The sequence below is a fragment of the Cydia fagiglandana genome, chromosome 13 (genome assembly GCF_963556715.1).
Source record: "Cydia fagiglandana chromosome 13, ilCydFagi1.1, whole genome shotgun sequence".
NCBI lineage: Eukaryota > Metazoa > Arthropoda > Insecta > Lepidoptera > Tortricidae > Cydia > Cydia fagiglandana.
This window is the reverse complement of record NC_085944.1, coordinates 12,403,090-12,417,930: the sequence shown is the minus strand read 5'-3', so window position 1 is coordinate 12,417,930 and position 14,841 is coordinate 12,403,090. Positions and strand designations below refer to the sequence as shown.

Sequence of the window (14,841 nt, the reverse complement as noted above, 5' to 3'; positions counted from 1 at the left end):
CATCATATTATGATATGAATATAATTATAGACTATATAGGTGCCTATAGTACATCTGTTGTATTTTATAAGCAAAGCTTGAACTTCTGGGCAATACAATCGAAAAAGGTTAGTTTTTGAAACTATCGATTGTACGGTGTAAGTAGTACCCACCAAAAACATTCTGTAAAAAACTAGCCAAGTCTCGATGGAGCTGCTTGTTTATCTCTAAAAAGTAATGTAATCTAGACAAAGTCGTGCCAATTCTAAGGTTCCTTACTGCGATTTCTTTATTATTATAGTTAATGTTGTGTGACTTGGCCGTTGAAGGGTACACAAGGGTACAAAACCTGGTGCTTCATAACACCATTGCACCAATCTGCCATTGCACCAAAAATAAGTGTTTGTTTCAGGCTCGCCCATACATAAGTATTATTGAAATACGCAGCTTTATCAAGCCTACAATTGACTGGTTATTGAATCAACGTTTTCCAAGTGGCAATTTTCCATCGTCAATGGGTAGCGGTTCTGGCGACAGATTGGTGCAATGGTGTCATGGAGCACCTGGTTTTGTACCCTTGTGTACCCTTCAACGGCCAAGTCACACAACATTAACTATAATAATAAAGAAATCGCAGTAAGGAACCTTAGAATTGGCACGACTTTGTCTAGATTACATTACTTTTTAGAGATAAACAAGCAGCTCCATCGAGACTTGGCTAGTTTTTTACAGAATGTTTTTGGTGGGATTTCACTTCTTTTTGTAGAAACCCCCTGGCACTAATTAAAATAACCGACTTGGTTTCACATTACATCTCAAAACTTTTTTGTAGTAAAAGCGTTGCGAGACTTGCACCTTTTTACATGTAATGTTTTTGATGGGATCTCATCTCTTTTTGTAGGCAGTCCTTCTTTTCGGGTACTCATACCCATACTATGTATACACATATCATAACTAAACATATCTTCATTCATACTCACTACGTACATCGTAGTGTACCTTTACTTTACTTTACCTACTATTTGTAAGAACTGCAACAGTAACTTTGTAATATCATATATTTATATGGGATTACAAACTTACTTATGCAGTTCTTAGATCTTTAAAACGTGACTGATATTGCAATATTTTTAGGTTTTCCCTTTATGTGGCCATTAAACCCTAACTCTGTACCAAATTTCAGCTCTCTGAGTTTATGGGAAGTACTAGTTCTATTCTGATGATCATGAGTGAGTTTCATAAATGCGAAACTTTGCTTTCGCTTAACTTCGGAACTGAATGACCTACAGACTTGAAATTTTGGATTTTAAGTATGTGATTATAGCTTACTGGATGACCAAAATTTCTGCGTTCTGGTCTTATCCAGAGGTTCTCAAATAGGGGCCTGAAAATGCGGCGAAATGGTTCCAGTAAAGGATGGTACGGCAGTGTTTGCTTCGCGCTCGACTTGGCGGGGGCACTGCCGTGCCCCCCGATTTAACGTTACTAAGAGAAAATAACCCAGTTATTTTATTTCCACGTAACCGTATACATTTAAGATTAAAAATGCTGAATAAGAAGAGGTAAACATATGGTTATTGTCCAATAACATTGCTAACTCTATAAAACGCAGATAACAGCCTTAGTAATGTTAGTATAATCATTAAGCTCCATTCATAAAAGAACTTGTTACAATCCACGTTTTACTACATGAAGTCTAGTAAAATACTGGGAATAAGCAGTAACGTTTATAGAACCTGATTGCAACTACGGTACACGACTAAAAAGCCCATTCAGTATATAATGCTTTCGTTGAAATACGACTTTTTTGCCCTAGGTCAGAAATATTATGCACATTGCAGCCAAGCGGACTTGAACCGAGCGCTTAAACTAAACCAGTATGTCTGATCTTTGATAACTTATAGTTATTATAAATCTTGGGGTTACATTTGTACTAGTTTGTTAGCGCTCTATATGCCTGGCTGTTTGTAAGCGATAGGAATCAGAGCTAAGGGAGCAATGCACACAGCACAGCTTCTAACCGAATGGGCTGCAAACGAACTACTAAAGTCGTGACGTCTTAAGTATTTACTGTAATACATTTTAACGACCATTGCTATACCTTACCCCGTTAAAATAAGGTTTACGACAAGCTATGTCGACGTTGGTACGCAGGCTTGTTTCGGTTTTGCGGGTCAAATTGTACTAGGGACGTTACAAGGAAAAGGAAACGTTTTGTGAACAGATAGAGCTACGCTAGCGAAAACTTCTTTAGATCGGATCGCAACGAACAAATCCATCGAATTGAGCTCTGAGCCCTTTAAATAAAATGTTGTATTAACCAACTCCTTTAAAAATAAGTAGTTAGCAAACAACACTGAAACATTAATCACAAATTAATAAATAACGTTTTAATTATTATCAAATTAACAACCATTTAATCATCGAAAATGTAGGACAAAAGGGATGTACCATGATAATGTTATAGAAATCAAATGCTGCCCTACTGTTGTAAAGCAAAATGTACCTACCTACAGCATACGCAGCTCAAAAGGAAAAACATTCGGAAAATCGCCAATATCCCCGAGAGGAATATTTCGAAAAAAAAAACCAGAATTTGTGACTTTGTCTTCAAGAGTGCCAAGAAACTCAGGTGGGCCACTAATCTTCACATTATTTTGAGTCATAAAATTTCCATAACATGTGTTTTTAAAAGTAGTATTAGAAATGGTGTACGATTTGAAGTTCTTTTTTTATTCAATTTTCAAACTACCAACACCCTTTTGGCCCACCCTGTATATATCCTGTGTGTAATGTACAGCATGGGTACATATAGGGTGATGTGCCATCAGGCGTCTTTAAACCAGAACTAGGTTAAAAGGGCGTTACCGTTCTATTCTAGAAGTGTCCCCTCATATAACTATGCAACTGCGGTAATCTTAGTTCCGACCGGGTCAGACAGGGTAAATCGGGTCCAACCCGCTCGTGCAGATTTAGGCAACAGACGTGCCCGATTTAGACTAGACGACCTCAATTAATGGCGATAAACGAATGGAAATAGTACGAAAACTAGGCTGTATCAGAATTAGTTACATGATTGAATAAAGCCTCGAGGAAATATCCATATTTCAAACCTTATTTGGCACGAATGGAAGTCCTATTAGGCCGGGAAGCCGCGCGTTATTGATATTACCAACCTTATCCGAAAAATTTCATCCGAACATGAAAAAACTTTCTAATCTTCGATTAGATCCCTAAAAATTTGTTTGTTTACATAATCGACTTTTCACCTGTAGGTAATCCAACTTTTTTAATATAGAAACTTACTTACCGAAGTTACCGATGAAGACAGAAACTTAGGCATAAACTCAACAGATTTTTAACACAAATATGTACGTAATAAAACGTATAAATTTTATTTGCTAGCTTTTCATCTTGGAGTTTATTGTTTTTACATTGAGAGGTATATTCTCTTCGTTTAGATTAACTAGTTGTCAATAATGTATGTTCTAGGTTACTCTCGGGTGTTTTGTGGCATTTTATTTTTCAATTAAACCAGCCACATTGAATCAACAAAATTGATGTATGAACCTGAAATTGATCGACATTTCAAAAAGCAAGTTAAATATTTTGTACTGATGTGATAGTCGTTGATTAATTTGTATTTTGTTTATTTTATCTTATCTGTGATTATAGACACCCACTAGGTGAATTCAGCAATATTATACTTTCTGCCTCCACATGTTAAATTTGTATACAGAGATACGCAGCTATTAACCTTGCTCACTGTACTTACCCGTTGGTTAATTTTGCATTAACATTGAAAAAAATCTTATTACTTGCAATAAAATCCGTACACTGAACATCTGGATGTAGGTATATCATCAAATAAATCATTACCGTTCTCTTCGTGTGTGTTCCCGTCCTAACGAAGCCAAACACGGCTCAGTTTATTTGAAATGTAGGTTATGTTCGAAACGCTCTAGATTTGTATCATTAAGCCTTAACGACTGTGTCAATACTTAACACGGTGCGGAGGTACAGTTGGATATGTTTATTTCTATACTGAGTGTGGCCTGTAATAAAAAAAAATTTAACTGTAGGCTGTACTCCTCATCATACTGACCAACATTTGTTCAGCGACTTTTAAAAATAACGTGTGTTTTGATTTTTAATATGTACCTACACTAAGACTCAATGTATTGCAAATTTTGTTATTTTTAAGCCGTGACAAGCAATGTCAATCCGGTCAATCACAATGATAATAAAGTACATTGAAGATAATATTTATTTTGTTTGTTTTGGAAAAATAGGAAGCTGATTTTTAAAGTTACTAAACAAAAGTGTCACCGTTACGGTTTAGGAGTACTAATCTAATCTACGTTTTAATTATTTGCTCGTGTTACAGGCTAAAGCTTGCAGCAAAGAAAAGTCTATTGAAGTTTAAAAGTGTTAATGATGAGACCCTAACACATAAATAAGTGTATTTAATTATCAATCGGCGAATAAGATATAATTAACCCTTAATGGTGTAAATTACGTGCTTATGTAATTTTTTTATTAAGTCATACCACAGAATATATAATATAATAGTACTAGGTACAGAAGACTCACTCTCTAACAAAACGCGTCTGTCACGATTAGCACAGATGTACCCGCTAGGTGGCGACAGCGCCACGCGCGGCTTATGGCAAACCCCAAAATTGGGGTCGAACGGATGTACTTTTAGCTACCTGTAGCAAAGCGACGAAATCGCGGAGTGAGCCACGCCTGGTCATACCTACTTAGTTTCACCCGTTTGATTTAAAATGGAAGTTTTATAGAAATACATAATTATAAACGTCATAGGTAAGTACTTAACGGTTTGACTAGAAGTGTGAATCCAAAAATTAAATAGAGTCGACTTGAAAGTTGTCCAAAGTATAATTCAAATGGTCAGAAGCTTGTTATTAAAAGTTAACGAAACGGGACTTTTGTGTTATATTATAGCATTAGGTTTTGTTTTAATTGGACAATTGGACATGCTCTATTTTGTCTATAAAATATTGTCTTTATTCTTTGGTTATCGAAAACATAACATCTCATTACTTTAAGCCAACCCTTTAAACATAGAAACGGAAAAAAAATCCAGCTAAATACTATTAATAGAATGATGCGGAGGTATACTAGGTATTTATTTTGCTTTGTAGCTCTTGAAGATATTTAATTAAAGGCACCGCCTACCTCACTTTTTTGCTAAAAATATTATAAATTCAAAGAGGGCTGAAACAACACGTTATTGGTGTAAAAAATGCCACTTATTACCGAAGGACTGATCATAATTCCAAGTTCATAATCCGTGAAATGCTACGGCGCCCTCCATGTTGAAGATGGGGCAAAACAAAGTAGGTAAGTGGGCTAAAAAGCAGTTATTGTGACTCTACATTAACTAGAAACGTCTTCTAACGAAATAGTAATTTTAGCTCTGTTTGGTATCTCGGTTCCAGATTCTAAAATGACCAATTGACCAATTCACTACCTACAGTATTGTATCAATTTTGAACTAAAATGGCAGATCGATTGACCAATTTTTTTTAATGCCTACGCTTTTGCACCAATTTTGAACTAAAATGGCAAATTAATTGGACAGTCAGCAAATCAGAAGTAGTGGATACACGTTAAAAGCATCTACCATTCTTAATAAATTAACAAATCGGGATATTTCTCTATACTAACTTACCGGTTATACCTAAAGTAATACATAATTTATCGGTTTACTTGAAGAAATCCAATACCTTCACGCCGTCGTCCTCGTATCGTAGTCGTAACTAGTAAAAGGCCCTGTACGAATTAGTGTCAGCATACGATATAAAGTCGACGCCGGAAAGATTAAGTGATATTAAAAGCTTTCAGGCCGAGCGGTGGCGTTTTTTTTTACTTTTTACCCGACGTCAAAAAAAGGAGCGCAATTTGACTCTCGACTTTTTTTTATCATGCACTCGTATGTTCCGAGTTTAACCGATGTAGATTTTATTACATGAACGCTCTGCATGATATCATTCGTATCAGAACTCAAACTCTTTCCCGTCCGCCTTTAACTTTTTCAGTGCAACTTGGGTCAGGTCTCCTGGCGTAGGTACCTATAGATTTCCCCTGACAAGATTTTTGGTCTTTATCAGGATTGCTGGTGGACTTGGCGAGTGTCAGGGTTTTTAGAAACCTTTTTAACTAAAAGTTTGGAGTTAGGAAGAGAAAAGTTAAGGTTATGATGTAGCTACAGGCTGTAGCCTACAGGATATGGTGGCGAATCAAGGGATTTGTAGTAGCCCACGAAAGGTTTTGGATTAAGGGATTTTTGGGTGTTGTCCGGTTTTTTAGGATATTCCTATTTTCCCATTTATTACACAAATTGACAGTCCCACAGAAAACTCAGTAAGGCTTGTGTTGTGGGTACCTACGTAGACAACGATACACAGAAAACGCCAAAGACTCAGGAATATAATTTTTAAGAAAAAAAAACCGACTTCTATGGGGGCCGGTGAAAGATTATTGTAGATGGTACACTATGTAGAAAAGGAGGTAAAACCACCCACTTTTTTACTAGCATTTCGCTTCTGTAAGGGTCGTAGTTCTAGCCTAACCTAACCCACTTCTCTGATAGCAGTTCAGTTCTGTGAGGATCGCAGTTCAAACCTAACCTAACCCACTTAACGGCCCATGCGGTGCGGTGTACGGGGGTTTAAGCGGGAGGGGCTAGTAAGATTGGCATCATCATACTTATATACTTACACATTTTATGGTAGGTAATCATAGTGGTTTATTTAGTTAAGGTATCCTAGTGGTTTTCCGGGTCAAGGTCCGGGTCCGAGTCCGGGTCTGAGTCCGGGTCCGAGTCCGGGTCCGAGCCCGGGTTTGAGTCCAGGTCCGGGTCCGGGTCCGAACCGGATCCGGGTATGAGTCCGGTTCTGGGTCCGAGTCCGGGACCCAGTCCAAGTCAAAATCGAAATTCGTAATCACCAAATGTGTACTATGCGTTGTTGAAGAGTTCTATTCTGGTCATCATCAGCAGTTCCATTTCATCAAATGCGACAGTTTTTAATGTAAATGCTTGATTTTATGATGAAAATACAAAAAAATCTATGCGTATGCCTTTAATATTTGAGGAGTTCCCTCGATTCCTTATGGATCCCATCATCAGAACTCGAGCTTGACAAAAATGTTGCTTAAAAACTTAACTTGCTTAACAAACATAACGAAGAGGAAAAATCGCCAAACGTGAACTATGCGTCGTTGAAGAGTTCTGTTCTGATCATCATCAGCAGTTCCACTTCATCAAATGCGACAGTTTTTAATGAAAATGCTTAATTTTCTGATGTAAATACAAAAATCTCTATACGCATGCCTTTAATATTTGAGGAGTTCCCTCGATTCCTTATACATCCCATCATCAGAACTCGAGCTTGACAAAAATGTGCATTAAAAACTTAACTTGCTTAACAAACATAACGAAGAGGAAAAATCTCGAAACGTGAACTATGCGTCGTTGAAGAGTTCTGTTCTGATCATCATCAGCAGTTCCACTTCATCAAATGCGACAGTTTTTAATGAAAATGCTTAATTTTCTGATGTAAATACAAAAATCTCTATACGCATGCCTTTAATATTTGAGGAGTTCCATCGATTCCTTATGGATCCCATCATCAGAACTCGAGCTTGACAAAAATGTACATTAAAAACTTAACTTGCTTAACAAACATAACGAAGAGGAAAAATCTCGAAACGTGAACTATGCGTCGTTGAAGAGTTCTGTTCTGATCATCATCAGCAGTTCCACTTCATCAAATGAGACAGTTTTTAATGAAAATGCTTAATTTTCTGATGTAAATACAAAAATCTCTATACGCATGCCTTTAAGATTTGAGGAGTTCTCTCGATTCCTCATGGATCCCATCATCAGAACTCGAGCTTGACAAAAATGTGCATTAAAAACTGAACTTGCTTAACAAACATAACGAAGAGGACAAATCGCAAACCGTGAACTATGCGTCGTTGAGGAGTTCCGTTCTGATCATCATCAGCAGTTCCACTTCATCAAATGTCACTCTTTTGGATGTATATGCTTGATTTGATGATAAAAACCCAAAAATCACTATATGTATGCCTTTAACATTTGAGGAGTTCCCTCGATTCCTCATGGAACCCATCATCAGAACTGGGTTTTGACAGAAACGGGACCAATCTGTATGCATATACATTCAATCAAAAAAATAATTTTCAAAATCGGTCCAGTAATGACGGAGATATGAACTATGAAGTAACAAACATAAAAAATAAAAAAAATAAAAAACATACAACCGAATTGATAACCTCCTCCTTTGGGATTTGGAAGTCGGTTAAAAATATATCCGTGCCCAACACACGAATAAATTCCCTTACCAGAATTTGAATCCAGGACCGTCGGCTTCATAAGCAGGGTCACTGCTCCACTACGCCAGACAGGTAATCATTTTTGCATATGGCAATCCTAAGTGCAATAAATCTCACTACTTATTTTTATACAGATGCAGATGATACTGATACAGTAGTAATAGACCTAGTCTTTTACCTCCATAAATGCTAATTAAATACCAATTTTCCTTGCGACTGAAGTCTCATCATAGAATCAGTCCATTATAGACCGTGTCCTAAACTAGAACGACAGTTTAATTTATTAATCCATGTTCTGACACATTTCCTTTGTTCTGCCTTGCTGTGTGAATTTTCTATTACTTCTTCGGTTGAAAGCTGCAATTTTGTTATTAAGTGGTTATTAAAACTGGGTCATTCTAAAATTGGCGTTAAAGTTGACAAGAAATTGCGAACTCATAAAGAAATCATGGCTTATAGCCTGGGCCTAGGGAATGCAATACCGGGATACCGGGATCCCGAAATACCGGGATCCCGCATGCAATTTGCGGGATTAATCCCGCTCGTAAATTAAGCGGGATCCCGCGGGATTTGCGGGATCGAAGAGCGACGTGGTTCTTACGTGTTACTACAAGGAACACAGGCTCGGGCACGTGCCTACTGGCGAAAATTCTTCACGGAGCCTAAATGCATCTATGGAGGAAAGGGGTAATGACACGGAAGAGCATTTTACCCGAATTTGTCTATTTATTTCATCACACTTGCTCGTAAAAGGTGTTATTTTACGTAGGCGACGCGGTCCGTAAATCTTAAATTTGTACCCAGGGAATTTTGTAATGTAGGTACGTCCGAAATTAGGCAGATTTTTTATTGTTTTCCCTCTTTTTTCCTCACAGGTGTGATGAAAAACATTGTGTGTGCCACGAGTGGTACAGGACTTACGAAATCGCGTTAATTAAGCCTTTACACACGTTCTTAAATTCTTGATTACTGTCATTATACCGTATTCTTTTAATACAAAATGTACTATTTCTAATTTTAGTTTACTTTTTGTTTTCAACCTTCACATTTAGTACTAATTCGTAAAATTGTATACTAACTTGCGGGATCCCGCAAATACCGGGATCCCGCGGGACTTAAAATGGCAATCCCGCGGAATACCGGGATTGAGTTCCTCATGCGGGATTGCAATCCCTACCTGGGCCTTATTCTTAAAGGTGTATTATGATATCAAAATGAAATTAAAAACGTATTTGCTGGCGTAATTTCGCTATTCAAAAAATTTTATTCATTGTTCCACCTATCACCTATTGAATTTCCCTTTTATGTAGTCGACTATCTTTTGTCTAGTTCGTCCATCTACAGTTAGTGTCTGATCTCTTTCACCTTTATGTGTCTTTCGTCCTTATGTATGACTAATTAGCTTGATTTCTGGCGCTCAGCCTAGCTGTATCTACCTATGCGAGTCATACATATTTTATTGTATGTTTAACTCGTTCGCCTCTTTCCTGTAGACATCGCAAGGAGAAGCTAATACTTGCGTTGCACTCTTAGGTACAGGTGGGATAAATAATAAGGCTCAAATAAATAAACGTGATATACCTATGTGCCCGGGTTAGTTTTTATTATTATGTCCACAGAAGAGACCTTTTTCTGAAATCTCTTTGTGTTATGCCCGTTTGAGCAACACAAAATTCTTCAGTGTACACATTAGTGTATACGTTTCTAATGCCGCTCTTGAAAATTTACCGGCTGCCGTATTCGAACTTCAAGATATTCACAAGAGACGACACGTACTAGATCCATTCTAGATACGTTATAGTTTAGATATCAACTAAGTAGTTCTCTTTTGCAGCGCAATTTGGGCAACCAATGTCACTTTTACGTTAGATAGAGTAAGATATCTATTAGATGTGAATTGGATCTCTAAGTCATATCCTGTGGAAATCGTTCAAGAGTATCTCCAGAAGCGCGCAAATGTCAAATTTGACAGGTTAGATCATAAACATATCGTTATCGTATCTTGGTGATGTCTAAAAGATATCTAATAGATATATACTTCAAAATCCGAATCGGGCCCCGGGTTGCTTTTACATGTCCTAGTTTGTCGTTACCCTAATAAGTACAGTCAAGGAATTTAAATTCCGACCCATTTCGTACTTTGTCACAGTGACAACCGTATGAGGTCTCTAGCGGCTTTCATATTGATTGTCACTGTGACAAAGTACGAAATGGGTCGGAATTTAAATTCCTTGACTGTACCTATTACATTATAACATTATGATGCCCGACAGATCGATATGATTGATGTACAGTTTGGAACATAATTGCGAGTTACAGTTGCTTTAATATTCTATGCAAATTCAGTGTTGTCTTTCTTTGTATGAAATTACCTAATGGGTGTGTTCTGATTGTAGCATTTTCAAAACAATTTGTATATCTTTGTGGATCCCCAGTGGTTTATATATCAAATATCTCGAAGAAAATTCAGAAGCTGATCTTTAATCTCGTCTGTGGTTGTACAACCTGTTATAGACGCGATAAAACACCTACAACAAAGAGGGAAGGCTTTTTTCTTCTATTTAAAGAACACTTGACAGAACACATTGCGAAATTAACAAGCGTAACGATTTTTTTCATCACAACTGTCAACATTGCTATGGCCATAAGAACCACTTCAGATTGTTATACTAATTATAGTAATTATTTTCGCTATTCTGTCTGTCCTCAAGTGCCGGCGGCGCGTCAAAAAAACCCGGCCGGGCTAGCCAGGCCTTATTGGTGTAGCTTAGAAACAAATGAAATATGGAAAAATTCACTGTCTTAGGTGGGACTTGAACCCACGACCGCTGGATCGCTAGCCCAGTGCCAACCTGACTGAAAAGCTACCAAGACCGTACCCAAGACAGTAAATTTTTCCTCGCTTAAAATCATCGTTATCAGACGTTTCTGCTTGATAAAAATTGGTCTAGCTCTTCATTCGAGATGTAGTATAAGGTGCCCCTGTCTGAAAATATAGAAACTGGTGGCAATAAAGTTCTATGAACGCTCCGGAACTATCCTTCTCCAGCGGAGTTCTACAATCACAAATTTCGTCGGAATCCTCACCGAGAGGAAAATGGCCTCTCCGTATAAATGTAGCTTCTTATCTTCCTATCTGGATATTGTACAATTAGGAATACGTTTTTCATCATCATCATCTTGGCGTCAATCCCGGCTGTGCCCCCGCGCGGGGCGCGAGGACCCGGGGTCCGCCTTCCGACTCCTTCGTGACCACTTTGCCCGATCTTCGGCATCCCTGGTGGTGAGTCCGTTGGCACGCATGTCCACCAATTAGGAATACGTTTTTAACATTTCGAATTTGTAGTGTCTATGAAGTTATGAACCAACCCATACGCTCCCTACGTAAAGATTGGAGAATCGATTGGAAAATAAATAAATGGGAGTTTTCGCGCTACGACAGCCATAATAGATTACTTAGCCGTATCGTACGTACGTATTGTCAAGAACTGTAAAAAAATAGGCTCCAGTTGCAGATAAATATCAGTTACATTTTCAAACATTCCTACCCGCCTGTACTTACATGCCACTCAAAGGGTTGATTACGACTCTTCTACAAAACGTAATATTCCCTTTACAAGATAATTTCCATAAACAATCATAAGTAAGCTTTATGTAATTCTTATAAGGTTTACAATCGAGTGCTTCCACCTTACGGTTAAGAAAGAATTTGCGTCCATTCTGTTGGAATAAGAAATGACAGCTACATAATAGAAAAGACAAGAGACATTACGTAAATGGCTGTTAAGAAACGTAAGGATTCGTGTTACGTGTAATGTGGCAGACATATTTGTAATGTTTCACATTAAACCTTTGAACATTATGAAGAGGCTCACAAACTTGAGTGAGAGAGAAATCATTGAAATGAAGATGTTCATATTGTGTTTTTGGTTAAATTTCCTTGAAATTTCGGCCTAAACTCCTTGTCTAAGTTTAGTAGCCAGGAATGTGCGGCGTATTAGGTAGTACCTTTTGGCGTGTATCTCATACAATGTTGCCCTTTGGTCCTATGCATCCGGGTTCAGCAGAAAGCTACACAGATTCCACACCGATTCTCAAGATTCAAATGAGGGCGTCTTGTAGTCGAGTTGACGGACATCTTTTGTTATCTATAAAATGTAGCGCTCCGTGATGGTTATGCCATTTAAGGTTCTAGCTAAATTGGACATTCCATAGCGGAAGTATTGCACAACCAATTTACCTAGGACCCTAAATGGCTCAACAATCGCGGAGCGTGATGGTACAGTCAGCAGCAGAAGTTGCTAAGCGGGCGAGGTGTTCAAAATGAGCTTGACGCGACTTTATTGTTAAGAGAATAAGAGCTTGTCAAGGTAATTTAGAAGACCTCGCCCGCATAGCAACTTCTGCTGCTGACTGTACCTACATTCGTACATGTTTGGGCAAAGTTTATAGTTATGATGTTTTCTTGTTCTCCGTTCTTAAATTCATGGATTCATTCATTTATATGCCAATATCATCGTCACAACTTAAGGAGCAATCTCAAAACAAGGCTAGTTTCTCCGTATCTTATTACAATCCAAAAGGAAGCTGAACACCTAGTTTGAGAATTGCTAAAGTGCATAATACAAAGTTTTAGCATTATTTTTCTTATGAAACGATTTAAATAAATTGAACTTCTATAAAAATGCAAAGCTCTATTTTCATTACGTGAGTCTAAGATAAAATCCAACTAGACGCGGCGCCTTTGTCCATTAATTTATATTAGAGTGACGTCAGCGCAGAAATAACGTCTCCTGATTGGTTGATGTCATCCATTATCGCTCGGCATCGGTCGATAGCGTGGTAAAGTTGCTCTTGATTGGCTGTTTCATTTTATGTGTGTTACGTGATTGTTTTTTTTCTCAATTTTGTAAAGTCTTAGTAATTGGTTTAGAGAGGATTTCACAAGCCAGGAAAGTGATTTTAAATTAGATTACTTTTATTTAAGTTTCTTGTCCAGCTTACAATTGGGGAAGTTTCTACAATATATTTATAGAGGATCCTGAGCTTAATTCTTAAGAATAAACTAAAGAAATGTAACTTCGCAAGGGATACGAAGTCGCGCTAGCAGTGGTTGACAGCTTCCCTTATCACAATAAGATTGAAATTAAAACACCATGTACACATAGCATACGTTAAGTACTATTAATATCATTTTAATTTTTGTGAAAAATGTGAAACAGTACAGAAGTGGCATTAAAACTCGAAGTTTCCTGCGCTACGAGCAAGATATGAAATATTAGAACAAGATCAAATGTGTAGTTCGAATGCCGCTTCCTATTCTGGTTGAGGACTAGGCAATCTGGGATCAAGTAAGACCAGATGATAACATATTTAACTTAATCTCAGCATCCGCTAGCCGTTAATTAACTTATCTTAGTTTACAGATATAACGCTAGCTATTCCCAGTTCAAATAAAAAATATATTTCAAACGCATTTTATTTATCAAATAAAGTCGGTCTGTGATTCTAATCATAGAACGGATATCGGGTAAAAACTATTTCAGCTTCATTCAATGAAGTTAGATAAGGGATAAACAATGAATAATCTAATATCAAAACCTCACAGCAAGATTCAAAAGAGGCTTTATATAATCAAAACATTTATAATATAAAATATAAGTAAATTAATATAGTCAGTGGTAAATATCAAATGATATTTCATACATAAGTTCCGAAAAACTCATTGGTACGAGCCAGGATTTGAAAGTCAGACGTCAACGTCATATCCACTCGGCCACCACTGCTTTTATATTTACCACTTATTTACTATTATTTTATATTTACACAATTATATCATTTGATATTTACCACTAGCTTTTCGGTGAAGGAAAAACATCGTGAGGAAACGTGCATAATCTGCGAAGAAATTCAAAGGTGTATGTGAAGTCCCCAATCCGCATTGGGCTAGCGTGGGGACTATATAGCCCAAGCCCTCTCGCGCATGAGAGGAGGCCTGTGCTCGGCAGTGGGACGTATATAGGCTGAAATGATGATGATGAATGTAATCAGTATCTTAATTCAATTAGGTACATCTTCTCGTCTTATCCTGGTGCCTTTTTTAAGAGAAAACCGCTCTTCCACGTTTTAACGTAATGTAAGTAATTTGTGGCTTTCCATAGAAAAGGGTCCTTTCAAATACAATTTAAAAACTACATATTTGCATTAGCTTTTCTTTAGTAGCATGATGTGGTCAGTCAGCAAGTATAGCTGTGTCATACAGTCAAGTCAAATAGGCCCGCACTCAACACATCGTCGCTAAAATTGAATCTTTTTAGGGTTCCGTACCCAAAGGGTAAAAACGGGACCCTATTACTAAAGACTCCGCTGTCCGTTTGTCCGTCCGTGTCTGTCATCAGGCTGTAACTCATGAACCGTGATAGCTAGACAGTTGAATTTATAACAGATGATGTATGTCTGTTGCCGCTATAACAACAA

At 37.5% G+C, this 14,841-nt stretch overlaps 1 protein-coding gene across 1 annotated transcript in view; it reads left to right on the top strand.

The window, feature by feature from the left end:
* Positions 1–14,841, top strand: part of LOC134670328 (uncharacterized) — a 147,238-nt gene that overhangs the window by 4,368 nt on the left and 128,029 nt on the right. The window lies entirely within an intron of this gene.